The sequence below is a fragment of the Thermobia domestica genome, chromosome 5 (assembly GCF_964235325.1).
Source record: "Thermobia domestica chromosome 5, izTheDome1.hap1.1, whole genome shotgun sequence".
NCBI classification, from domain to species: domain Eukaryota; kingdom Metazoa; phylum Arthropoda; class Insecta; order Zygentoma; family Lepismatidae; genus Thermobia; species Thermobia domestica.
In genome coordinates, this window is record NC_137458.1 from 216,135,133 (window position 1) to 216,162,472 (window position 27,340).

The 27,340-nt window shown below is 36.4% G+C and overlaps 1 protein-coding gene across 2 annotated transcripts in view; it reads right to left on the bottom strand.

The window, feature by feature from the left end:
• The window catches only part of LOC145686400 (uncharacterized), a 44,332-nt gene extending 20,532 nt beyond the window's left edge, over positions 1-23,800 (bottom strand). The window contains exon 1 of one of the 2 annotated variants that reach the window (XM_081759684.1): positions 23,646-23,800. The gene's annotated coding sequence lies outside the window, so the exon portion shown is untranslated. Of the gene's footprint in view, positions 1-13,786; positions 13,922-23,645 lie in introns of those variants that run through there. The other variant, XM_081759685.1, reaches the window with a different exon arrangement.
• Between the last annotated feature and the right edge of the window lie 3,540 nt (positions 23,801-27,340).

Consider the following 27,340-nt stretch of genomic DNA (forward strand, 5'->3'; position numbering starts at 1 on the left):
AAGAATGCAGTTTATCCACATTCGATAGTCAGGAAGCAAGAAAAGAGATTATTCAACTTCGTCTCTTCCACAACTGTAAACCGTGTTCATTTAAAGATTTCCTTATGTAGAAGAAAAAGAATAAAAAGACCATAAGTGACCTAAAAGTTACCTTAAGATATTAAAAAATGACCTGAAATTTCAAAACGGCAAAAAGTGACCAAAAGTTGACCCTAAAAATATATATTTTTAGAACCTAGAGTTGATGGATAACGTTTTTATTAGAATTTGCCTTGTCTTATGCGTAACAGAAAAAAGTTGACTTGTCAACAAAATCCGGGCCCTGATGATCAATGACTGTGTTGTCAAGGGTTAGTGTTTTCGTGTTATTTCTTGAGACGAAGTTTTTACTCGCAGCTTTAATTTTTGAGATTGAGATATTTTGTGTGTCAAACTGTGATCAGAACAAAGACTAATTCCTCTTCGTAACCAAAGCTTTAAAACACACTGTATTTTAAACTATAATGTGTTGCAGTTTCGGATACCTACCATATCCTTCATCAGACACTGCACGAAGAGGAATTTCGTAATCAATATAAGAATAGAAATGCTGGAGGACGAAGAGGGAGGAAGGAAGGAAGGAGAGCATAGAGAAATTCTACGTAACAGAAGAACAGTTACAGCAGAAAAGAGAGAAGGAAGAAGAACTCAGGAGGAAGAGAGGGAGAAAGAAGAAGGAAGAGGATGAGAATGAAAGATGGCATGGTATAGAAAGCATGGAAGAAGAAACGGAGAAAGTGAAGAAGTTATTTAAGGAGGGGTCAGAGCTTATAGAAGAAATGGAGAAAACTTATTGAGATCAATAAAGAAGAACAGAGATGGCACCAAGATGATTATTGAAGAGGAACAAGGAGTCATATATAGGGTATGGTGTGGGGCTTGCGATATGTCATATGTAAGAGAGATGGGAAGGAGAATGAAAAAGGATAAAACATAAAGATTATGTGAGGAGGAAGAAAGATACCAATGCAGTATGCAACATGTTAAGGAGACTTATCACGAAATTAACTGGCATAAGACGGAAGTATTGGAGGTAGAGAAGGGAATGATAATAAGGAAGTGGAAAGAAGCAGATTAGATAAAGAAGGTAGGAAGAGATAAGCTGATGAACTGGACAGGGGGTTTACCTATTAATGAATTGTAGCAGAGAATTTTGGATAGCATAAACAGGAAGATGGAATTGAAAAAGACCCTTATACAGACCAAAAATGGCGGCACATGATTGGTTGGAAAATAGATATGGGGACCTACGGAATTGGCTGAAGGCTTCAGCCAATAGAATTTAGACTTTTTCAGAAGGATTACTATATATATGTCTGTATCTTCATTTATGTTCTATAGTATCTATACAGTGTCTGAAACTTTGGTCAGTATTTCTTTTGTTGCAGAACGTTTTGGAAATTACAAAACGGACTGTCTCACAGCCTCAATATTCTAAGACGTGCGAGCAGTTTTAGGTGTGCTAGATTATTTTCTTCAACCCTGAACCCGTAGTTCAGGAATTCTTGACCCACTGCAAGAGAATCTTCCAATTAGGAACATTTTTATTACGTGGGATAGCAAGCTTTCAGCGGGAAGCTCTTTCCACTGTAATCACTTTCACTTTTGGACATCAGACCTTTGGCAAAACAGGAAGCGGGTAGGTTTACTTGAAAGTGCACAAGATGTGAGCAAACGTCATTTTCACTTTAATCAGGACAGCTCAGAAAATGAAACATTAGGAGGGAAGAAGCAACATCATTAAGAGAAAACCATTATTTAAAGCTTATGATCAACGAAATCACAAGAAAATGACAACGATTTCCTCTGTCATCTGAATGTTTAATTTATAATAGAACATTATTTACTTTGCTCGCAAGCATTGTTCACTTCACCCGGTAGTAAGAGCAATATCCAAAGGAGTAGTACTTTCAATATTTAGTTGATAGTTCGCTTATTTATTCAACAATAATAAATACATTACCTTGTTTACTTTGGCCGTCCTTCTACCGATCGCGTTACTACCTGTGATTATGCCGTCATTTTTAGGAGGATATGTGCATCGTATGAATCAGATGTATGCAGGCAATAACACTATCTCGTTATGACTATTTACAGAGGTGGATGTGTTGCGGCGTGTTTTAAGGAACATTTGCACAATCTGAACATAACTGAAATTTTCTAGGTCCGTTTTGGAGACTCTAATCCGGCACAGTTTTCCGCCTTCTGGCACGGAACTGAACAGTAAGTACGCCAGAAATTTTTACTTGGGGGTGTGTTCAAAATAAAAGGGGGGTGTGCTCTCAGAATAGTGATATAATTTTAAAACAAACTCAAGCAAGAAAACAGTATATTTTGTTACGCAACTATTGCAATACTACTACTACTACTACTACTACTACTACTACTACTACTACTACTAATAATAATAATAATAATAATAATAATAATAATAATAATATCACCTCTTTGAAGTGGTAGGTTCAATAAAGTAAGTTCACACATTTGAGCATTTATTATTATTATGAAACTAAGTAATACAGTGAATCCTATAAAAACGAACATCGGTGGAACCGATTATTTGTCCGTAAATGAGAGGTGTCCCTAAAAGGAAGGGTTCTCTCTTTTTTTATAACACCACACCACACATATTTATGGCATGGAAGAATAAGAAAGTTTGTTCTCTTATGAAGATGTCCACTATTGAGAGATGTCCGTTAAGAGAGGTTTCACTGTATTAGGAATTAACCTGCACTATTTTACCTAGTAATTACACGTGAATTGATTACATGCGAATTATTATAATTATTTTGCAAAATTCTGCTATTATTTCAACTTATTCACACCCAGCAAGTTTTAGTGGGTGATTTTTTTTTTTTTCAAAATATTAATTGGGAAAAAATTCACTCGTCCCATGCTGAAATCACATTCGTTTAGTAATTTATACTGTACATAGTTCCAATTTCATTATTTTAATATTCTAACCCTGTTGTTAACGTTAATTGTTGTAATATTATTTGATCTCTTAATCTACGTTTCTGCCCCTTCCTGGCTACGTTATTGGCTCTGAATATCTTTCATAAGAAAAGTATTCATTGATTTAGTTGTTCTCCAGAAATACAGTTTTTCAATTTACAAATATATCGTATCTTTCTGTTTTGTCTTCTTTGATATCCTAATTTTAATAATCCCAGGGCTCATAGTGGTCTTGTCTCTTGTAAATAGTTGAAAATTGACCAAAAATGGCCAAAAGCACAGGTAAAAGTGACCAAAATCTCACCATGCCCCTTTTTTCCTTTGTCGGTTTCTCCATCACTTCTCTCTTTGTTGTTTTGTTTCATCTTTACTTCTTTTTGAGCTTCCTCCTTTCTTAGGTTTTCAAAGTAAGCTTTGTAGTTACGGTAAGCAGAAGTAGCAGATGTAAAGAGCTTCTGAGTGGAACCAGTTCTGGCCTATTTCCGAATTTCTTCATCGCAGACATTATATTTAACTTCGCATTAAGAGTTCTTAAAAACCTCAAATATTCAAATTCATCACCTACTCTTAAGAAGAACATACAAGAAGCATAACACAAGACGAACACGATGAACCACACAGACACACACACACAACGTTGAACGGAGCGTTAACTATTACGAGAGAAAACTAAAAGATTATTATGATAGAAGAAAGAATAGACACAGAAGGGTTCTCAACTCCACCTTTAGAGCTTAAGCAGCCACCAACCGTCTACTGTGCTTTATAAAGAATAAAAGCTGAACTGAGAATAAAGCTGACTGTTTCACATGTGGCAGCAAGTATTGAAGGTTTCAGAAGAGTAATGAGTAACAAATTTCTGCTTTTTCCATTTGTTTTTATATTTTTTTTTAGAAAACTGCCAATGCAAAACATAAATCACACGAAAAAGTCACTTTCCCTCTCAAAAAAGTAACTTTTAGTGACCAACTTTTAAAAAAAGTAAATTTTAGTTTTAAAAAAATTGACTCGCTATGAGCCCTGTTCCACTCAATGAATTTACGTGAATAAAAATATACTTTACAAAAATTAAGCTAGCGCCAAATGCGTTCCTGCATAACATTAGACTCAGTCTAAAATATATATAATTCTTATTTAGATCGATCTCTTCATTTCTAAAAACGTTTTGACTACACCCTTCTAACGTCCGTCCGTTGATACACCACTTGCAGAGCAGGCTCGAAACCAGCCACAGAACTTTGGGGGGCCATGAATATGTTAGGAGGGGCCAAGTCATTAAAAATTCTCTTCAGTGGCGTAGCACATTTTTGCGCCCCCACCCCGGAAAGTATAGAGAAGGGGCCCTAGATGTAAAGCCGATAGAAGTAAGGTTGAAGTTCTACTTCTTTAAATCTATTCATCGCAAGACTTCGGGCCCCTCCGCACTGCGGGGGTTGCGGGTGCAGCTGCTACGCCACTGATTCTCTTACAAATATCTAAATTGTGCATTTTGTATTGTGGTCTGGAGGGGACATGAAAAATTAAGGGATGGCCAGGCCCTCCCTAGCCCCCTCTGGTTGCAAGCCTGTTGCAGAGTAGCACTTACCAACTGAATCTGGTATAGGCTTATTACTATATTGTCACATTTTTCCTTATTGAGGAGAAGGTAGGTGAATGACCGCTCAAGACTTTGCCAATTTCAGTCATCTGCATCTGTCCATCCATCTCATTTCTCGGAAACGACCGCGGAGCCCAGGAGGGTATGTATAAGCAGGTCTGTTTTGTCAATTGTTTCGATCGAAACACCGTCCGAAACAATAAGGTCACGTGGTACTCGAAGCCGTAGGCCTACATGAGAACGAGGTCGCTTCGTATTTTGAAGTGAAATAAATAAATAAGAATATTGCCTTCTTTCCTAAACCGTTTTTAACTTGATGCAATAAATAACCTATATGATACTGATTGATACAATTGGAAATGGGGGAATATTCCTTTTCCATCCAGGGGTGTGTGTAAAGAAATTTAGAGGGGTGTTAGGGGGGTGTTGGGGGGTGTAGATTACTCCCTGGAACTGAATGATGCACTGCACGAGGAGTGTTGTAATACTTGAGTCGCTATGCTACTATTCACGACCTTTAAGACTAATTCCATGTCGCATCTATCAGAGCTGTTCTGAGGGCAAAAGGTGGCCCAATGCCGTATTAATATCTGGTAAGTTGATCTTTTAGATGTTTCCATTAAGTTGATAAGTAAATGTTACTACTTTAACTTAATCAGATCCTTTATTGTAATGTGCTAAAACGAAGTTTCACCTAACCAAAAAATGCTGTCGTTCGAGCAAGAAAATATCTCGTAATATTTGGACAATTTATTAAATTTATTCTTATAATAAGCCTATAAATTTTAAGAACTCATCGATATTTCTCCCAAATAGCACTTTCGTACAAAGGACCCCGCACTTTTCTTATGGAAAGTGGCTTTCGGCTAATGTTGTTGAAACTTCGCTGGTTGATAGTTCTTAACATGTGGATCAAAAGTCTCAATCGGCACAAAGACCGAAATCCACTCCTTCCCCCAAAAAAACCGCCTCCAAGTAGCTGGGGGGATTGAACTGATTTCAGCATGTAAAACAATTTGTTGTTTTAATCAACTCAACAACGACCCCAAACAACCACATGTTAGACTATCAAACTACCCCACTTGACACCGCCCTTTTCCCCCCACATATCCCCCCCCGCGAATTACCTTACGGATGTTCCATATTACTGTAGTTTATAGTTGCGCGTATCTGTTGAAATATCTACAGTTTTGGCCTCACCGACGATATAATGGGTTTCACGTATCGCTGATTACGAATCTGAGGTGAGAGTTCTAGAATTCAAGATGGAGGATCAATATGGCGGATCAAAAACACGAAACTCCTGAATGTAGCCACAAATAGCTGTTTACTAGGGTATTTTGGGTCGTTGGTTACGAATCTGAGGTCAAAATTCTTGAATTCAAGATTGCAGATCCAATATGGTGGATAAAAACGTCGAAGCCACAAATCGTAGTAGACTAGAGTGTTTTTAGATCGCTGTTTAAGTACGCAAAATTCCTTGATACTTCAGCCATCATGTAGAATTATTCTGCACCCTTGCCCTTTACCAAACCCACCACAGATATCTTAATGCTGAACGGTGTTAAAATAATTCATCAATTATCTGTTCATTATTTCCATCATTTCGGTTTGCAGCATCTAATGTGGTACTTAGCAATGAGTCATCGGGATATCTAATATTCTGTAAATGTCGTGCATGGCCTAAATACCACAAGACACTTGCAGCGTGCGCACATGTACCTAATGTACGAGCACCGCTTTGACATGTACAGTAGTAACCTTGAATAACATTTTGATCATAATCCTGGTCATTGTGTTAGTAGACAGAGGATACCGCGATGCAATTCCTTTACTGGGATATTTAGGAATTGATCATAGAATTCTCGCACTCCTACTACCACGTGAAAGACAACTATCAACAGAAGATGCGAATACTTCTCGACTAGTTACTAAAAGTCGATGGATAGTCGAGGCAAGAAACGGGCATCTAAGATATGTTTTTAAGTTTCTAGCACAAACATTGAATCTGCAACATACAAAGAAACTGAATAGTTTCTATCGCATAGCTGGAGCTATTTTGAACAGATACCATCACGTTATTTTCATGCAAGATGCAACCATTGAATTAGCTAGAGAAATGGGAAATAGGTCAATCATGCCGAACGTTGTTAAAGCAAGAGTGGAGGTAGATAATCTTATTAGAAGTAACGGTCAATGGGTACCGCTGAATGATCAAAGCCTAATTGGTTTCTCTGTACTTAACTTAAACTACTTACGAGATTTGACTGTAGGCACATATCAAGTAGATCTCTCATCCTCTTACGTCCAAGATAAACTAATACGAGATAAGGATGAACAATTCCAGCTTGACGAAAACGTAACTGAACCGGGATTCCTGCGCATACGTCTCTACTCAAGGTTCCGCAATGCAACTAAGCATCAAGTTTTCATAGAATATGTAGCCAATGATGAAGATGACCAGGATTATGATCAAAATGTTATTCAAGGTTACTACTGTATACGTCAAAGCGGTGCTCGTGCATTAGGTACATGTGCGCACGTTGCAAGTGTCTTGTGGTATTTAGGCCATGCACGACATTTACAGAATATTAGATATCCCGATGACTCATTGTTAAGTACCACATTAGATGCTGCAAACCGAAATGATGAAAATAATGAACAGATAATTGATGAATTATTTTAACACCGTTCAGCATTAAGATATCTGTGGTGGGTTTTGGTAAAGGACAACGGTGCAGAATAATTCTACATGGTGGCTGAAGTATCAAGGAATGTTGCGTACTTAAACAGCGATCTAAAAACACTCTAATCTACTACGATTTGTGGCTTCGACGTTTTTATCCACCATATTGGATCTGCAATCTTGAATTCAAGAATTTTGACCTCAGATTCGTAACCAACGACCCAAAATACCCTAGTAAACAGCTATTTGTGGCTACATTCAGGAGTTTCGTGTTTTTGATCCGCCATATTGATCCTCCATCTTGAATTCTAGAACTCTCACCTCAGATTCGTAATCAGCGATACGTGAAACCCATTATATCGTCGGTGAGACCAAAACTGTAGATATTTCAACAGATACGCGCAACTATAAACTACAGTAATATGGAACATCCGTAAGGTAATTCGCGGGGGGGGATATGTGGGGGGAAAAGGGCGGTGTCAAGTGGGGTAGTTTGATAGTCTAACATGTGGTTGTTTGGGGTCGTTGTTGAGTTGATTAAAACAACAAATTGTTTTACATGCTGAAATCAGTTCAATCCCCCCAGCTACTTGGAGGCGGTTTTTTGGGGGGAAGGAGTGGATTTCGGTCTTTGTGCCGATTGAGACTTTTGATCCACATGTTAAGAACTATCAACCAGCGAAGTTTCAACAACATTAGCCGAAAGCCACTTTCCATAAGAAAAGTGCGGGGTCCTTTACTTTTTATTATCTTCTTTTCCACGAAGTACAATCATCATCATATTTAAAAGTTACAGTATTTTGCTTTAGCACTAGGGTTACATAATGGAGAATAAATAATGGAGAACAAGCCCTTTCTTTGCCTCTCTTAATCTCTAGTTTCAATATTAGGACCAAGAAATAGGTAACATTTTCATAATGAATAATCCTAATGCTGTTGTAGGAATATAGTAGGAAAGACAAGATTAATATCATGAAGAAAATATTTGTAATTTTCACACAGATTTTACGCAACGAGTAGTACCTCTTGCATTCCCAGATCGAACAAAGTAGTCGATGACGTTCGTTAGTAACGTCTAAAGCCAAGTCTGTATACTAAATAAAGTGTAAAGCAAGTTCATTCAATTTATTTTCGCTTGTTCTATTCCTAAAATACGTTTCAATTAATTTCAGTTTTAAAATGCTTCGTTCAACTGAAGCGGCACAGCCCTACAGCAAGTACTACTTTATATTTGGGAAAATATTTTCGTTACATTAGTTTAATGCGGTGATATCACTTATTCTAGATTCTCTTTAGAGCCACCCCACTTTTGTTCCATAATTCGCATTCCTCATAAAATACCTCATCGTAAAAAGTAGTCAAATCGTAAATCATTCAGTTTTACGTCCAACGATTATGCTATGTAAGCTAAAGAAAACAGCGATGAGAAATGAATGAAATGGTGGAATGAAGAAAGTGAGAGGAAACGGGAGAGTCCCGAGAAAACGTACACACATGGTGTTTATCCACCACACTAATGAAATCATTTGTGTAGACTTGAAATCCAGGTCGAACATGATCAAATGACATCACACTTCAGTGCTGAAGAGGATACCAGTGACGTACGCATAAGTTCAAGGGGGAGGATCATGCTCCAACTTAATAAAATTTTAGGTGTTTGTATACATATCTTAATGCTTTAAATGCTTGTTTTTTCATAAAATATTGCTCAAAGGTGGGTTAAAACCCCGAACTCTCCCTTTCGTACGTCAGTGAGTGACAGTATTCTTGTAGGCTACGCTAAAAATCTTTCATCAAAAGGAGAATCATGTCATTTAAGAATGGAATAAAAAGTAACACCCAGTAATGTTTCCGGGTCTATACAAGGAACATTGGGTTGATATTTCTGGAGACCAACTGTGCTTTACATGTTTATTTGAAAATTTATATGAGCTGCTAGTTTCAGGGAAATTTGGACATTTCGTGAAACTCAGAATCATCATTTCCAGCCCCCTCCGGAAATAAATTTTGTATTTTGTAATAAATAGTACAAAATAAATATTATTTAAAAGGTAGTTAACAAGGAACTAAGACAACATGATAAGTCATCAATTACCATTGAGTTCATTTTTCTAGTAGCTGTCTTAACATCGATTTTTGGGTAATTCATATTCTGGCCACACTGTAATTTCTATGGATGGCAACACTGAAAATTGTTTTGATTCATATTTTCGGGTGCAGAATAACGTTGTCTATTATTGTGGTAAGTTACATTTCATTATCTCTTTTCGCGTACGAAAAACGGGCAAAAGAAAAATGATTAGCTCTTGTATTATTTTTAGTAGTCTGTCCCCTTAAACTAATAAGAAAGATGCTATATATAAAGTTGAATGGAGAATAGATAAAAAAAAAAAAAAAAAAATGATAGAAGAAAGGACTTACGCTGTAGCTTAAATGTATCTAGAAAATGAGACTGGAAGTAAATTTTTGAATTTGAAACGGGACGGAAAATTTTACGAGTCTCGTGAGCCTAAGTCTCGTAACACTAGTGTGCCTAAGTCTTACTAGTTAAGTTCTCAATCACTGTTTTAGGATCACAGGATGAATATATAGATAAAATAATTGTATAAACTATAAATAGATATAATAATTGTATAAACACAATGAAGAGCAGTTATCAATGTTTAAAAATAAGCAGGTCATTCCACCTTATTGTCCAAAATATTAAATTTGCTTTAAATGTTTGTTATATCACATGCTTTGTGGAACTTGCGTAATGCGAAAGGAATTTTGTACGTAAATTTACAAAACTAGACAAGACAAGGGAAGTTTTTTCAAGAATCAAGGAGGCGACGAGAAAACCTTATTTCTCTTCTTTCTTCGTCTTATTTCGTACGTAACATTAGTAAGAGTAGAATAACAAATGTAGATAAAGATTTAGAAATAATGGCTGAATTGTAGAGAAAGATCAGTAATAGAAAATACAAATCACGAATTGATTAAATAGTACTCCTCGCGTAATCACCCAGGTGAAATGTGCTAGAACTCTGATGTTTTGGAAACTTCGTCGTAGATTTACCAAATCCCACCTGGTTCATTGGTTGAGACGAGTTGTTCATAGCCAGACAAGAATGACAAGAGAGTAATGGCAAGAATGGCATACCTAAGCTAAATGGAGACTAATGAACTATACCGAGTTTGTTGAAAACTATTAAGTCAAGTAAGCAAAGATCCAGAAAAGTTTAGAATACTAAGAGAAGTTTCAAACTTTAAATAATCTGAGAAGTACAAAAAGAAAGACAACTACATTGATATAATACTGCTAATTAAATCTTCAATGTTATTAGCTTTTAACGGAAAAACCGAAGATGAGACATACTGAATAACAATCGATATATCTTAAGCCGAACAAAATTATACGGAAGAGGTAATCAGGGTTGTAATTTGGAGGGTAGGGGGTATTTAAGATATCCCCTACTACGCCATCAATTGAAATGGAATTCACTTGAAGCATAGCCTCATCGAGCTTATTACACTCTAGCAAGATAAGTACACAATTGAGTTAATGAGAGAACCAAATTATTAACTCTTTAGTCTATTACTTTTTATATAATATTGTTTAACTATACATGTAATGCTGACACAAACATGTCAATCGATAGATTAGATCGATCTGAACAAAATTAGAAACTTGACGGCAAATTCTCAATTGGAAGGTTCAAGAAATCGAGAAAAGCAAATTTTATGGCTGTAAAAATTATGCCACTCCTTGCAAATAATAACTGATAGTTCTTATTCTGCTGAACAGATAGTTTATTAACGTATATATAACAACATGCATTATTGAGCTCCTTCGTGGCTAAGCGGTTAGCGTACGCGCCTCTGGCGCGAGAGTCCCGGGTTCGATTCCCGGCGGGAGCTCATGTAGTTCGGATTCCACGTTAATAAGTAGGTCCACGTCTCATATAGCCTCGCTGCTGAACGGAACAAACTTAAAATCAACTCAACTCAAAATGCATTATTAAGTAGGGCCGGCCCTAGGGAATTTGCCGCCTCGTGCAACAGTATCATTTCCTGTCCCCCTTTCTCCAGAAATATAATTTGATAACGAATTCACTCTGTATTTCTTATAATGTTAGTATATGTATAATCGGCAAAGACATGTACGTGGCAAATTTCATGTCAAAAGAGCAGTAAATAAGAAAAATAAAACTAAAATATAACCTTATTGTCCTTTAGCAACATTTTGTTTTACTCATTCTGATTTTCCTATTTATAATTATTTTCGTATGAAATTTACCACAATCATACATTTCTCGATTATACATATAGTATCAGTATTAAAAGTACCCTGCAAAATCATTAGCAAATTATATTCTTACAAGAAGTTATAAATATGCGACAATAATTTTGGACATGAGTGTACATACCTTTCAGCAACAATTGAGATGGTTAGCTTTAGTGTTGACAGTTTTCCGGAATTACTAAAGCTCCCTATTGGTGAAAAGAGTCGATATACCTAATAGTTGTACAAAAACGGGGTAAACAAATACGTACAACCATTTCCTGAATTCCTGTACGTGCTTTTTCTTATTCACATATTCCTTCATCACACCTTTATCAGGGTAGTGTTCGGGCCATTGACCTTAAAGAACAAATCGAGGAAATCCATGCTTCTTTGTCTTTAGTCACAAATACACATCTGCCTCTCATATGGGAATACGAAACAATTGAGAAAAATAACAGAACTGTATTTTTGCGTGGCCAAGATACGCAGGTTTTATAGTTATCATTATAAAGTAAACATTGCTTCAATAGGCCAACTTTCAAGGTAGACAGGTGGCCAACCTACAGAGTAATAAGTAATGAATGTCTTACGGAGAAAATGCAGATTCATGGCGAACCAAGTCAAGATGAGCAGGTGGCCAAGTTGACAGGTTTTACTGTAATTGGTTTTCTATCGCTGCGTACTATTAGTAGTGAATATTTGAAATATGAAATAGAAATAGCTCTAGGCGGAAGAACTTTGAAATGAAAAAGAATATTAAGGGGTCTATATGAATATCAGACCAAATAGTTATGAAAAAACCTCATCAATGTTTTCGTGTGTACAATAACAACCAGAAGCAGACAGTAGACAAAATGGTAATAATTAATAGTAGAAGTGTTTAAAGAGGGGAGGGGAATGCAGAAAATATCTAGATTCAACATAAAAGCAATGAGTGAATTTTGGAAAAGTATGGAAGAGGAGAAAAATATTGATAATCATGGAGAAGTAACAATGTCATCAGGCAATTTCTCGTCCCGTGAAATGGCATCATTTGCCGCAGTCCTCCTTTCTTCAGGAAGAACAAGACTTAAAACCCACATTTTAATTATGAACAACGAAGGAGGAATAGCACTCGCACTCGGAAAGGCCTAAACACTACAATCTCGTTGTATGTGTTCTCTCTTTAAATAATAATCTATTATGTTAGTGAAAGATGATACAAACACACCTGCAGAGGAAAGATGGTAATCCTTTTTATAGAATTCAATATAGAGCTTCAATCTCAATTTATCAGTTTGCAATTCCAGTGCAACTAGCTCTTATTTTTATTTCTTGATTTTCCTTCTATATTTGTCATTTTTTAAAGAAAAACTTGTTTCCACCTTCAATGATAAGGAACTCATTTATAATAAAGACAAGTCTAATTTTTATATCAAAACTATGATAACTGACTAAATGGAACAAGTGTTTGCTACTGTTCAAGAATTGAGTTCTTATATTTGACAACAATTAAGCAATTCATGCTGGAATTTGTTTGACAATTTGCTTTAGCATTGTCCATACAATCTTAAATAAATGCGACCCAGACCTGATTTAGAATGTAGTATTCAAATAGAAGGTCAATTTAGTAAATTTAACTACGATATTCATGAAGTATGTTTCCAACAAGAAAAAATGAATTCCTACGAAGGTCGCAGACAAACGACATCCCACACCGTCTGCCCCATCCTTCGCGAGGGGAAAAAAATAAAGAAGGGGAGGTGAACTTCTAACTCAAAGAGCTCTTGTCCAAATTGGGTTCGACAACACTGCCATCTATTTTTGTAAGTTTCGTAAAAACTGAAAACTATGCCCCCTGCGAACGTAAAATTGTACTTCTTTCTGATGGCACTATTTCATTGCTTTAGACCAGCCTTAAATATAGTTATGACAGATTTTGCCGAACCGCGAAAATGCAGGTGTTGCATACATGGTAGATCCAGTCCTGTCTATCAGTAGTGGCAGAATATTCATGAAGATTTTGATGACAACATTATCAGTATTATTAATACTTACTTATTACTTTAAATAGTTCTATACGTAATTGTGGTTCAAGCCTGTTGTAACGGAAGGACTTGACCTTCATTCTCTAAGAAACTGGAATTATTTAACAGTATGCAGTAGTTTTAGTTAACACTTTTTGAGGCATGCTATTGTGCTCATCTAATCGCGTGGATTACAATTTACACCTGTTGCTTATCTACACTCGACACAAACTTACCTTTGGTTCATCAGAAGTGCAGTACGAACTGGGTAGAAGGCGGCTAAAGGAACAAACATTTCCTAACAGTTTTGATCACGTGCTTCTTTATACATTGTACGTTTTGTCACCAATGCCACACGGAAAGGAATGGAGCAATCATCGGTGAACAGATAATAAAAATTTAAATATCTGGTTTCAAAATACTTGTATCGTCAATGCGTGTTAGGAAAGTATATTTTAAAAGTAATGAGCCTGTATGTATATCATAATAATCGCAAAGTACTGACGTGCTGTTGCATATGTACATTGTTCTTACATTAAATGACCTAATAAAAAGTAACTTTCGGTTTAAAACTACGTTGAAGCATTGGCTATATAAATTGTTTTTCTTTCTTTAAAAAACTTCAAAAGTCAATTTATTTGAAGTAATGTGTGTCCTTGTGGTATGTAGAACTATGCTCACTACAACTACCACTGAAATACTAATTTCTAATTAAGGAAACAAAATAAGTCTTGCATAATTAATTTTGTTTACTTGGTTTCGGAAAATATCTTAATACATATTCAAGGATTTAAAATTAAAACTTCGTGAAGTATACATTCTTTCATGATCTATGAAGTACGTAAACTTTTTCCAAACCCACGAAATAAGTACTGTTGTCATGAGCTAAAATCCTAACGAAGGTAATGAAATTGAGATTGTGAAGAAAATGTTCGGTTTTGGATAGAAAGAATCTTACAGACATTTTTGTGACAGAAAAAAATACAGGCGTCTCTAACGGGGACGGAAAATATAAATGTTTAGAAAAAAACTCAAGAGATTCCTGGTGGATAAAGTATATTACAGCACAGCAGATTATCTTTGCAATAATGTGTATTAAATAGTGTAACATATTTCTTTTTCTAAGTGTATTTGAAACAAGAAAGAGGACTGTCTGAACCCTCCAAATACCAAATGTATCTTGGTTTCAAATGGAGTAAATAAATACAAATACAAATGTGTGTGTTGTCCTCCTTGTTCTAGATATCTTGCAGAAAAGATGACACACACGTAGGAAAGACAAAGTATTTACATACAAGTAAAAAAAAAAAAAAAAAAAAAAAAAAAAAAGTAAAAAGAAACAAAGAATAAGGAAGAATAAATGAATGTAATCTCTTGTTATATAGCAATTATTGAGTTGTGTACACTAGCGGATGCAGAAGGGCCGTTTGGGAGCGAAGAATTGCCTCCTGAACGAATGCAGGGTCAATACACGAAACACAAATTTTAAATCAAACCAGAATAAAGTTTATACTCGAAGTCTCATCTACGTATATAGACCAGTTGCTAACATAAATGCAAAATTATCAATCAACCCAAAATTCCCAGATTTGCTGAGATTTTACGTGGAGCACTGAAGATTCTTGTAAATTATTCATTGCAACTTTGGAAAATTCAAGATTGCTAATACAAATAGTGTCTAATGAAGTCAAAGTGGATAGTTGGCGAAACTGTTACACGCATGGGGCGCCCAAAGGGGGACAGAGGGTGGCTCACGAAAATGTATTAAATTTATTACGATTTTCTTAATACAAACAAAAAATACCAAACGTAATATAGCAACCAGGGAGATGAGCCCCTAGAAAATTTTCTTCGGGCACCCATGATTACATATTAATATTTTTTAAATAATAAACGTATTTTTTTACTCAGCAAGTAGTCACTGTATTTTGGCATTCTCTCTTTATTTCAGGCACCGCAGTTAAAGAACGACTACGACATATATCAGCCAGACGATCTTCCTCAGCATCCATGGCACATGAACATTGCCCCACTTAGTTGATGCCCATCCCTCTAAGTAAACTGAATAAAATGTTAGATAAACATGACTAAACAGCACCTAGACCCTCTCATAATACAGCTCCTATACCATTCCACCTCTTACCGAAGAAAGGGCGCAACCCTTTAAACGGATAAACGTTAAAAAAAATCAGCAAGTAGTATAAATCAGATTTAAGTATATTTTGTGTTCAGCACCGCATTTTTATAACTTTTCCGTGACACAAGATTTTATCGTCTCATCCTCATACGATTCCCTTCTTTGAAGATAATTAATTGTAACAGGCGCAAGAAACTAGAACGAGAAATATTCGAAGTTCAAATGATAAGCCTGCATAAGTACCACACATTTTGGTTAGGTTTGTGTCACACAGACTGGTTGAACCGAAAAAAGAACATTTTTCTATCCCCTAATGAATTTATGCTGTAAATAATAATAATAATAATAATAATAATAATAATAATAATAATAATAATAATAATAATAATAATAATAATAATAATAATAATAATAATAATAATAATATAGGAACCTCTGGATAAAGCAGCGACCCCCTCATCTTCCCTTTGGATTGCTGTATAGCTACATAGAAGTTAACATATTATTTTAATTAAATTCAGAATTCCTTTTTTTCTTTTCTTTTTGTTCTTTAGAGAGCCAATTTTATTCTTTCATATTTAATACCTTTAAAATACTACGCTTTCATTATAGGTACCAATGTAACATAAGTACACTATTACTTAGCAACTGATATAGAATTTATATGTTCTTCATATCAATACAGCATAGGCATGGGTTCTATATAGTTGCTCCGGGGCTCAACCACCCATTGCAGATTAAGCAGTGAGTATCCATTGGGTTTTTACATTGGAATTAATTTCGAAATGACACTATCATGCCTTAAGAAAAAAAAAATAGATAATCTAATGTGAGCAGTGACGTAACTAAGGGGGAAAAACGGGGCTTGTGCCCCGGGCGCTGGATTGAGGGTGTGAAAAACTAGCTAAGTTTTTATTTTCACTATAAGGCAAGGAAAGGAGTTTTAGCAAACTAAGGATCATAGAGTTCCTCAGAAACTTAACAGAACAACCTTAGGATTATATCCATACACCAGAAGTTAGCTTAAAAGCTATCTTTTGAAAACATTGTAAAAACCTTTGCAGCCAAAATAGCCTACAAACTTAAATTTTAGTTCCAATTTTTTTGTGTTTTCATTTAACTTACATCGATTTAAGGGATATACAAAATGTCCGAATAAAATGCTCGAGACAAGAGCTTGACTGTTTGTCGTAATTATTTAACCTATTCTAAAGCATCAGATTGTTGATTCATTTTACACATATGCACATCCCGATATAATTCCAAAAACATTCTGATTTGTATTTCTGATAAGACTATAAGAATATATCAAGTATGCTACTCTCAGATGATTTGGCAACCAACTACTAATTAGTTTGGTGTTTTATCTTGTACTAAAATTAAACTATTTTGCAATTTTGATATCAAGTTCTACCATTTAAAGAAAAGATGAAATAGGAGAATTACTGTGTGATGTCAATATCAGGTGTAATCGAGAGCGTTTTGGTTTGGGGGAAGGAGGGCGCTAAGGTGAGTTCGTGCCCCAGGCGACAACTAGCCTAGTTACGTCGTTGAATGTGAGGTAATATTACAGAAGAACAATTATAAACTATTTTCACAAGCCAGTGTAATTTTGTAGAATTATTTCTTTAAATAACTGAGCGTGATGACGGTATTTCGAATTTTTAAAAAAGGTATAAATATTGAGTTTGTTTATTTACAAAACAGTTGAGTCATTTTCAGTCTTCCCTTGAATATTCTCAAATATTTTAGAAGGTTGATTGTAAGAATTATTATTTCAATATTTTCTGTCTTTACTTTGGCCAACGTTGCTAAAACATTTGAAATGTAAAAAGAAAATCTCACTGTTTACTTTGAGTTTTGTTCAATATAAAGTTTAGGTAATCGTGGTAAATAATAATAATAATAATAATAATAATAATAATAATAATAATAATAATAATAATAATAATAATAATAAACCTAACGCATTTGCAATTTAAAAATAATTTCACAGTTCATTGTATTTCGGCAGTGCCCCTTCATGGTCTTTTATACATTTCAGGCAAGCTCCTACTTTCGGAAGCCACCAGCCTATTGTATCTGTTTAAAAAAAAAAATAAAAATAAAATACAAAACATTATGAGTTATCTGTGAGCACCTATTGAAATGAAATGAGAGCTTTCAATGTAACATCTCGCGATTATGCCCTTTAGGTTAAAGGAGACTATGGGTAAGGCAAGTGAATTATAATGGAAGAATTGGTGGAATTAGAATGTGGGAGAAAACAGAAGTACCCGAGTAAACCCATGGACACAATGTTGCCCACCACAAACTTACTTGGCCAGGGGTCAAACCAGAGGCTCCAAGCACCAGAGGTAAGCGCTCTATCACTGAGTCAGCATGCCTTCGACATGGTAGATACAGACTTTTATCAGAATAGTGGAAATATCTGAAAAGAAGTGTAACCTACCAGATTAATATGACGTTAGACCACCCTTCGCACTCCGAATAGCTACGACGTGACGTGCAATGGAGCTATAGAGGTCATGAATGGCAGCAAGTGGAATATTACCTAATTCCGCGTGCAGTTCATCACTCAGTTTTGTGCGAAAGAATCGCGGTGGAAATCTGAGCCGGACTTTGTGTCTCCAAAACGAACTATAGAGGTTCAACTTAATCCTGATGTTCCTCAAACCACGCCACAACATCTGTGTGAATGATCTCATATCGTAATTATCCAGGAATATGGCATCACTATCCGAAAACTTACGGACCACAAAATGCATATGGTCCTCAAAAATAGCCACATTACCATAGGTAGTGGTGCGACCAGTAATTTTCAGTATAGATCTCGTTGAAAACCAGGATATTGCAGCTTACATCATCACAGACATGCTGCTATTTCGCTGTTGGAAACAGACACTGCGGATCATACGCATCCGCTATACATATAAACACAGTCCCTTGTTTGGAGTAATGAACGATGACTCATCCAACCAAATGACACTTTTCAGTCATCAGCGGTTTATGTTACATGTTCGCGGCACCATTGGCATCGTACTAAAGCATTATAGTGCCTTATCAGCGGTTTCGCCCGTGAAACCTGACCCCTGTGTTCATATCATGTAAATCGCGTCGGACTGTAATTGTCAACACAGGCCCGGGAGGATGTTGTTTGAGCTCCTCTGTCACTTGCACGACGGTTCTGAGTGACAATCCGCATTAATATTGGACGGCACCTATCACAGAAGCTTTTCTCCCGACCAATGTTCGTCTTCGACGATGTAATTTTGCCGTGATTTCTGCAGACCGCCATTACTTTGGACATTGTATCTCACGACATACCAAACATACCTATCTCCACATAACCAAGAGCCAACAACAATATGCACTCTTTGGAAATCATAGAGGTTTCCCATTCTACACTATCACAGTCTGCTAAGTTCACTGCACACTACCATTCTACTGCTCCTCACGTAGTACGGAGTTTGCCCTAACAATTGCCGCTTGTCCATTGCTAATTCAGGCATCTGACGTGTTTTTGAAACCAGATTTCTTTTACTTACAATTATGCTCTTTAGGCTAAAAGAGACGATTGGATAATGAAAGTGAATGACTGAATCGAACCTGGGACCACATACACTGAAGGCGCACACGTTAGTCACTAGACAACCGAGGAAGACTCGAAATTACAATTATTTTCAATAAATTGATAAGTAATTGTAAATCCAAAAGTTAAATGAAACTTAAATGGAACGTCTGCAGTTATGCCTTTTAGACTAAGGAAATTTAAATGAAAGAGAATGAATGTATAATTAAGGTAATTACCAAAAAAAAAGACAATCACTGACTACTTCCTATTTTCTCGAATACACAAAATCCCGAAGTTTACTATACTAATGAAATAAGACGACTACATTAAATGATGTCACCCATTCCTGGTGAAAACTCATGTGATTTGGATATCGCGTTAAGCGATTATTCTGTCTCATATAGTCACAATGTTGAAAGGGAACGTAATATTGTTGTTTGTTGAAGTTTAGTGTCCCTTTTCAGCACCAAAGTTATAAGAGAAGGGCGAAATACTGTAATGCGTTATTTGAGAATCGAATCCGGTACTTGGTGAAAGGAATGTAATGCAATGTTAATACTGGAACTGAAATAGTCTGTTATTTTTGAAAACATATCGACATAAATCTATAAAGCTATCATCAAAATTGACCAACACATTAAGAGTTAGCAAGTATTTTCCACTTATCCACCTGTTGAGATACAGTTGAGAACTAAAAAGAACTTGACTTCTAATCAATTTATGAAATAAAATCTTCTAGTTTAACATCCCATGATTATGCCCTTCAGGCTAATGGGAACGATTACGGCAGATGAATGATGAAAGAATTGGTGGAATGAGAAAGGGGAGGAAACAGGAGTAGCCCGAGAAAACCCACGTACACTCATGTCAAAAATGATTGTCGCATATCAATAACTGTCTTCTTGTAAGAATATAATTTGATAATGATTTTGCAGGGTACTTTTAATACTGCTACTATGTGTATAATCGGGAAATGTATATTTGTGGTAAATTTCATAGGAAAAGAATTATAAATACGAAAATTAGAATGAGTAAAACAAAATGTTGCTAAATGGACAAGAAAGTTTTATTTTCGTTTCATTGTTTTTATTTACTGCTGTTTTGACATGACGTTTGCCACGTACCTGTCTTTGCCGATTATACATTATAAGAAATACCGGGCGAATTCGTTATCAAATTATATTCCTTCAACAACATATTTATAGACATGCGACAATATTTTTGGACATGAGTGTACATGATGTTCTCCACCACAAACTTACTTGGACGGGGACCGAACCAGGAATCCATGCACCAGAGGCAAGTGTTCTATTACTGAGCTACCGTGCTCCCTTCTAGTCAATTTTATCCGTATTTAAAGCTACTGTAGTTTTCAGGTCCTTTTCTGTTAGTCTACTGACGAATTCTAGAATAATTTAGCGTTAATGATTAGAGACTCATTCTATTGTCAAAATTAACAAGAACTCTCTAACCGTGTTAAACTGAAAGCTAAGCCTTGAAAGACAGGAAGAACAATACAGAAAGAAAAAAAAGAAACATAAATTAATAATTCAAGTTTTTTGAGTCAAACTCTCTCTACTTCTTTCTGAGTTCTGCTGTTTAGCATCATTCTATAAAGTATATTGGTCATTTGACGCAGGGGTGTCATTTGAGGAGGGCAGGGGCAATTGTTCCACCAAAGTTTGAGAAACCCATGTTCTTTAATCAATTGTAAACTACTATAGTAATAAAATCGTGAAACTTTTATGTCAGTGCCCCCTTCTCCCACCTCCTGGCAAAATATGAAATGCCATTACTTATTTGACATTTCTTCTCTTACAGCAGTGAAAGATTGTCCACATTACAAAGTGGAATCATGTTCACAGAATAATTCTAATAGACATCTTTCAAACTTCTTCAGCTTTACCAGATAAATATTTGTTAAGATAAGGTTGTGCATTAAGGTTTTTTTTCTTTTTAAGGGTAGGAAAGGGGTATATTCGTCTGCGCTTCTGTCATTCCTCGTAAAGACAATGAGCATCCAGAATATTATAATATCTAATACTATGATCATGTTGTAATGAAATCTTTCAGTTCAACGTCCCACTATTATGCCCTGTTAGGCTCAGGAAGACTATGATTAAGGCATTGAATGATGAAAGGATTGATGGAATGAAAATGTGGGAGGAAACGGGATTACCCGACAAAACCTACAGACACAGTGTTGTCCATCACAAACTTACTTAGCCGGAGATCGAACCAGGGACAGCATGTACCAGAGATAAGCACTCTACCACTGAGCCAGCGTGCCCCAGACTGATTCGGAATGAAAAAGAACAAAAAGGAAAGGAATACCTTTCCCCACACGAAGGCCAACATTGGACCCTAAACTTTTTTTTTCTTTTTTTTTTGAAAGATTCAATAATATTAATTGACTGGAATTTATGTTTACTGGCCGTTTTCATCATCAAGGATGTATGAAATCATCCATGAACCATCACTTGAGTTTATATCACCACTGAATATCGAATTCGGGACCACGCGCCTCAGAAAATTCACGTTATTAGCCATTTGACCACAAAGAAGCAGGATTCAGAAATAAAGACACTTACAAAGAGACAGAAACAGACACTTAATGTTACATGAATTCTAATTTAATGACACTAGTTCCGGAAATCGAGGCTGCGATGTCTCAGTGCTAAAGCACAAACTTTTGGTGCAACGGTTCCCTGGTTTGATTCCAGCTCCCGCTAATTGGGCTTTGTATTGAACAAAGACCACGCGCGTGGGTTTTGTTGAGGTTCTTGGTGGGTTTCCTCCAACTTTCCGCATTCCTTCATTATCATCCGTCTCATCATCTTAATCTCTCTTACGCTTGTATAACTTTTCACCCCCATGTATTGACAGTTCCCACGAGGGAAAGCTGAAATCCAATCATTATTGTGTATAGTGTTTTCTTCTTTTCTATGATCCATCAAAGAACACTTGCTAAATTTGTAAAAATTCTGGCTTAGATTAATTCGTAAGTATTATCAGCGTAAATTCATACCAACCTATCTTCAGGAAAAATAAGCTCTGGTAGACGGTAAAGAGGATCACACAAAAAGTTTCAATTTCATCGGTAGATGTCAACCATTGGAGAATGCTGCCATCTAACGGCGAGATCTGTAACTTCTATTACCTTTGTTTCAATAATAGAAAATTGGGGTAATGATAATTACCGTAGGGTCTAAGTCATCGTAACCTGTCAAAATGTTAACAGATTGACACCAGTAACGAACTCGCCATGATAACCGCTTTAACTATATATTGCGGAACACAGAACTCAAAACTCCGCTTTTCCCTAAGTCATTGTGTGGAGTAAGGGCAAGCATAAGTCGCCTTTACCCGTTATGATGTTAAACCAATAGAGTCCATTAAAGAACTCGGGCAAAAAAAAAAAAAAAAAAAAAAAAATCACTCTAGCTCCCTCTAGCAAAATAGATAAATAAAATTCGCTTTCGTTCAGGAGTTATGGTATGGAGTAACGGAATTATTAAAAATAAGTATTACATCACATGGTTATGCCGGCTATGCTAAAGGAGGCGGTGATGATGAGAAATGAATGAAATGCTTGAATGAAGAGTAAGAGTGCACTTTGATCAGAACATGTGATTTTGTCGAAGGATATGGCATTGTTCACATAAGGTAAGGTAGGAATAAATAGGGTTGGGTTGGGTTAGCTTAGGGTTAGAGAAGTTTGCACCCCTTTTGCTTAAAAAAAAAAAAAAAAAAAAATAGAGTGTAATTCCTCGTATTGCTATTTATTGTGAATCGGTTTCTATGGATGTTCTGTTCAAAGTGCACTTTTGCCGAATGAAAAAAAGTGTGAGGGAGCAGGAGAATCCCGAGAAAACCTACGCACACGGTGTTTGTCCATCACAAAGCTCACTTGGTGCGAGCTGGGGTTGAACCAAGGATCCCCTGCACCAGAGGTGAACGGTCAAACACTAAGTCACTGCGGTCACACGAACGTATTAAGTCTCACTCACGTGATCCTAATTAAATATCAACTCAAACAATCGGAAGAGGGTTAAAGGCCTACAAAATAAAGTAAAATCATCGACAAGCTTCGGGAAAGAAGTCCTAAACGGTGATTAATATTTAACTCTTTAGCGCGTACTTTGCAAAGTAGTTCGAAAATTAATAGTTTACTATTCTTACTTAACACTGAGAAAACTCGTACTGCAATTTCAGCCATATAAAGCTATCATATCCTAATAGATATTATACGTTTATCTTAGAAAATTATGAAAATGCTGCCCTACTTTTAATATGAGCTGGAAAAATTATTGTGCTCATTCATATTGTCTAGTAATCGAACAAGATTGAAACAAGAAAAATGACTATAAGGAAATACACCTACCTAAAATAACAGTTGGTGTATATCCTCAGAAATCCTTAAAGCACTCCACCACTGAGCTGCTTCAGTGAACTGGTTAGTTTTTTCGTCGTCAAAACGCTACTAGTAAAGATAGTGAGTGAGTGACGACATCAGCTGCGTACCCTTGGACATTTTACCATTGGGCAGTGGGAAGAGAAGAAGGTATGCAGAGGGAAAACGGATTGTGTGTATTTTGTGATAATTTCCTTCAATCCACAACAGGGCAGACAATAAATAAACACAAGCTACTGACCTTAATCAGAGAAAGTTATTATTAACGCTTATTGTATCGACAATTAACTTCTTGGTCTTCTTTGTTACAAAAATAAGGGAAGTCCAATTGGAAATTTAGCCAATAACTACTGGTCTTACGATTTCATAGTCATGAAAAAGACATTAATTTGATTTAAACTATTTACTGTTACTGGTTTGAATTGATTTATTTTTTGAAGATAGGAATAAAAGTTTAAACGTTTTCAAATTAAATATACAATACTTTAGACTAGAAGGCTCACTTTTTCTTTTTTTTAAATTTAACGCCCCATGTTATGCACCGAGACTAAAGGAGACTGATAACAATGATGAACAAAATGGTTGAATGAAATAATGAGGAGAAACGGGAGAACCCCGTGTAAATCTACGCATAGGCCCTATAGTCAGGCTAGCACAGAGAAATTTTTGTTGGAAGGGATCTAAGCTTTGGTAAAGGAGGATCCAAAGCCACTACGTTTATGTAGAATTGAACTGGTGTTATTCAGCACCCGAAAAAACGATAAGTAATTGTAAAATACTTCCACCTATATTTTCAGGAAAAAAAATGATAGAACTAGATTGACTTTATAAGAGAAACAGAACAGATGAAGTGTAAGATAATGTTTTCATGCTATTCAATCATTTCCTTGTTAAACAAGTATAGTTTTATTGAGAAAATGTTCATAAGCATGTTGAGTTAGGAAGTTTTTTTTGGGGGGGGGTGTCCGGACCCGGTGAACCCCTCTGGTTTGCGCCCCTGCACATAGTTAGGGATGCGCACGAGTCGAGTCTAGTCGACATTTAAGCCTGTCTCGACTCGTCTCGGGAAAATGTTCTCTCGACTCGTGTCTCCACTCGAAAATATGTTTCTATCTCGACTCGACTCGAAATACGCACACATTAGCCAGAGCATTATGACTACCTACCTAATTGTCAGTATGTCCACCTTTGGCACGGATAACAAAGGCGAATGTTCTTGGCATGGACGTAATGATCCTTTGTAGGTCACTGGAGAGAGTTGGCACCACATGTGCACACACAGGTCACATAATTCCCGTAGATTCCAGGGAGGGGGCGATGCGCTCTGACGTCACGTTCAATCACATCGCAGATGTGTTCGATTGGGTTCAGATTCGGCGAGTTGGGGGCCAACACATCACTTGGAACTCGTCCCTGTGTTCCTCGAACCACTCTATGACACTCCTGGCCTTGTGACATGGTGCATTATCTTGTCGAAAAATGCCACTACCGTTGGGAAACGGTCGTCATGAAGGGGTATACGTAGTCTGCAACCAGTGTGCGATACGCCTCGGCCGTCATGGTGCTTTACTCGAGCTCCACTAGACACATGCATGCATAAGCGTAACCTTGGCCCATATGGTTGGGAAGGAGGCAAAGTATTCGTGCACAAACACACACACACACATAAAGGTCTCTCCCCACTCCTGGACAATGGTCTCTCCAATTCTTTTTCACACGTATCTATTTTCGGCAGTTCGTTTCCACCTTACTCCACACTGCTTCCTAATTTCGTCACACCGTATTGTATTACAACGTTTTCTGGATCCTTTTCGTTCCCTTAGGATCCAGTCAAGGATTGCTTTTGTCCATCTATCGTCAGTTCTTCTTGCAATATGACCAGCTCCCTGACACTTGAGTCCTTTTATTTTCGCGACGATATCGGTCACTCCTGTCATATTCCTGATCCATGTATTTCTTTTTCTATCTCTCCGGGTTATTCCAAGCATACATCTCTTCATGCTTCTTTGAGTTGCATATGCTCTCTCCCTATGCAAGTTGAAGAAAGGGCATTATACATTAACAACTGATCATAAGAAGTGAATTCAACCAGGCGTAGATTTTAATTCCTACTTTAGATTGGAAGCAGCAACATATTTCAAATTATTGCCTTTGGTATAAAAATCGATTATAAAGTTTGAATTTGCGGTGGCAGCTACATGGCATGAGCGTGAACTGCGATTCTTCTTTTCTTTCATTATTAAGAGACAACAAGTTTTATTTATTGACTGTAAGATTCATAAGCTGTAATTAGAAGTATAATAATATACATTGCTCACCTATGCACGTGTAAATTTTTCTTTGTTTGGCCAAAAATATATTCACAAATTTCCACATGGGCAGGTAGTCTTCGACCTTAAATTGACACTTTTTGAAACCAACCATACATTTGCTTCTAAGGTTTTAACCAAATATTTAGCACCATAGTTTCGAGAAACCCTCTCTGATTTTGGATCATCATTGTGTAGTTGCAGTGTGGGAATGATATAAGTACTACCCAGGCAGATATCCAGCCTAACTTTACATGCTTTTGCGGATGAGACCTAAAATTAAGTCTTTACCTCTGTGCTAAAAATTGTTTTAGTCAATAGCCGGAACGCCTTTCCCTAGAATAATTTCGCAGATCACAATGACGCAGAATGAAAAGTTCTAGATTAGTTCTTTATCGTGCTTTAATAGGTTATTAGTCTGCTTAAACTATGACAATAATAAACTGAAAAGATACAAATTTGGAAGGAGACAAGTACAGCACAGAAACTGAATTCGGACACCACACTGACTTACTGGAATGCAGAACTGCTGCGTTCCGGCCCATTTTAAGCCCTGCTTAGCCAATCTTTCCCTGAACTTTGCCCAATCCCTCATATTGACCTGAGCCTTAAATGTTGTTAAGGAATTACCTGGAACAACCTATCAGTACAATATCCACATATTCGTTTGCCCCAGCTCATTAATAGTGTTTCTTTCAGAAAAAAATCTCCAAAAAGGGTATTATAAAAGTAAAGAGGGGAATTATAGTTAAACGTATGTTTCTTGATGGTGTCCCGACAAAACGTACCAGCGACAAAACGTACCACTTGAATTTTCGCGACAAAACGTACCACTTTTGACGACCTGTCATAAATGACAACCTGTCATGGATTAATTAAATCATTTCTGATATTTATTCTACGACAAAACGTACCACTTATATAAATTACAACCTGTCTTGGACTATTTAAAACATTTCGGATATTTAATCCGCGACAAAACGTACCACTTCAAGCTTTTTTTTTTTTTTTTTCAGCGTGTTCACAGATTATTCTCCAGATCGAACAAACTTCTCTTAAAGGTTCTGTACGTGGCAAACGTAACATTAAACACATTTATCAGCGAGTAAGAGAACACGAGTCTTCCAAAATACATTAGACCAATGTGGGTGCTTACATATGTAACAAAAGAGAACATAATGTTAAGAAACTACTTCCTCATGAACAGGTAAAACAACGGCAGTATAAGATTGAGAAGAACAGACAGGTAATGTATCGAGTTGTCAAAGTGCAGAAACTCATTGGTAAAAGAGGGCTCATTTACAGAGGAAGTGTAGCAGCCTATAAACTGAAAGAGACAGCTATAGATCATGGAAA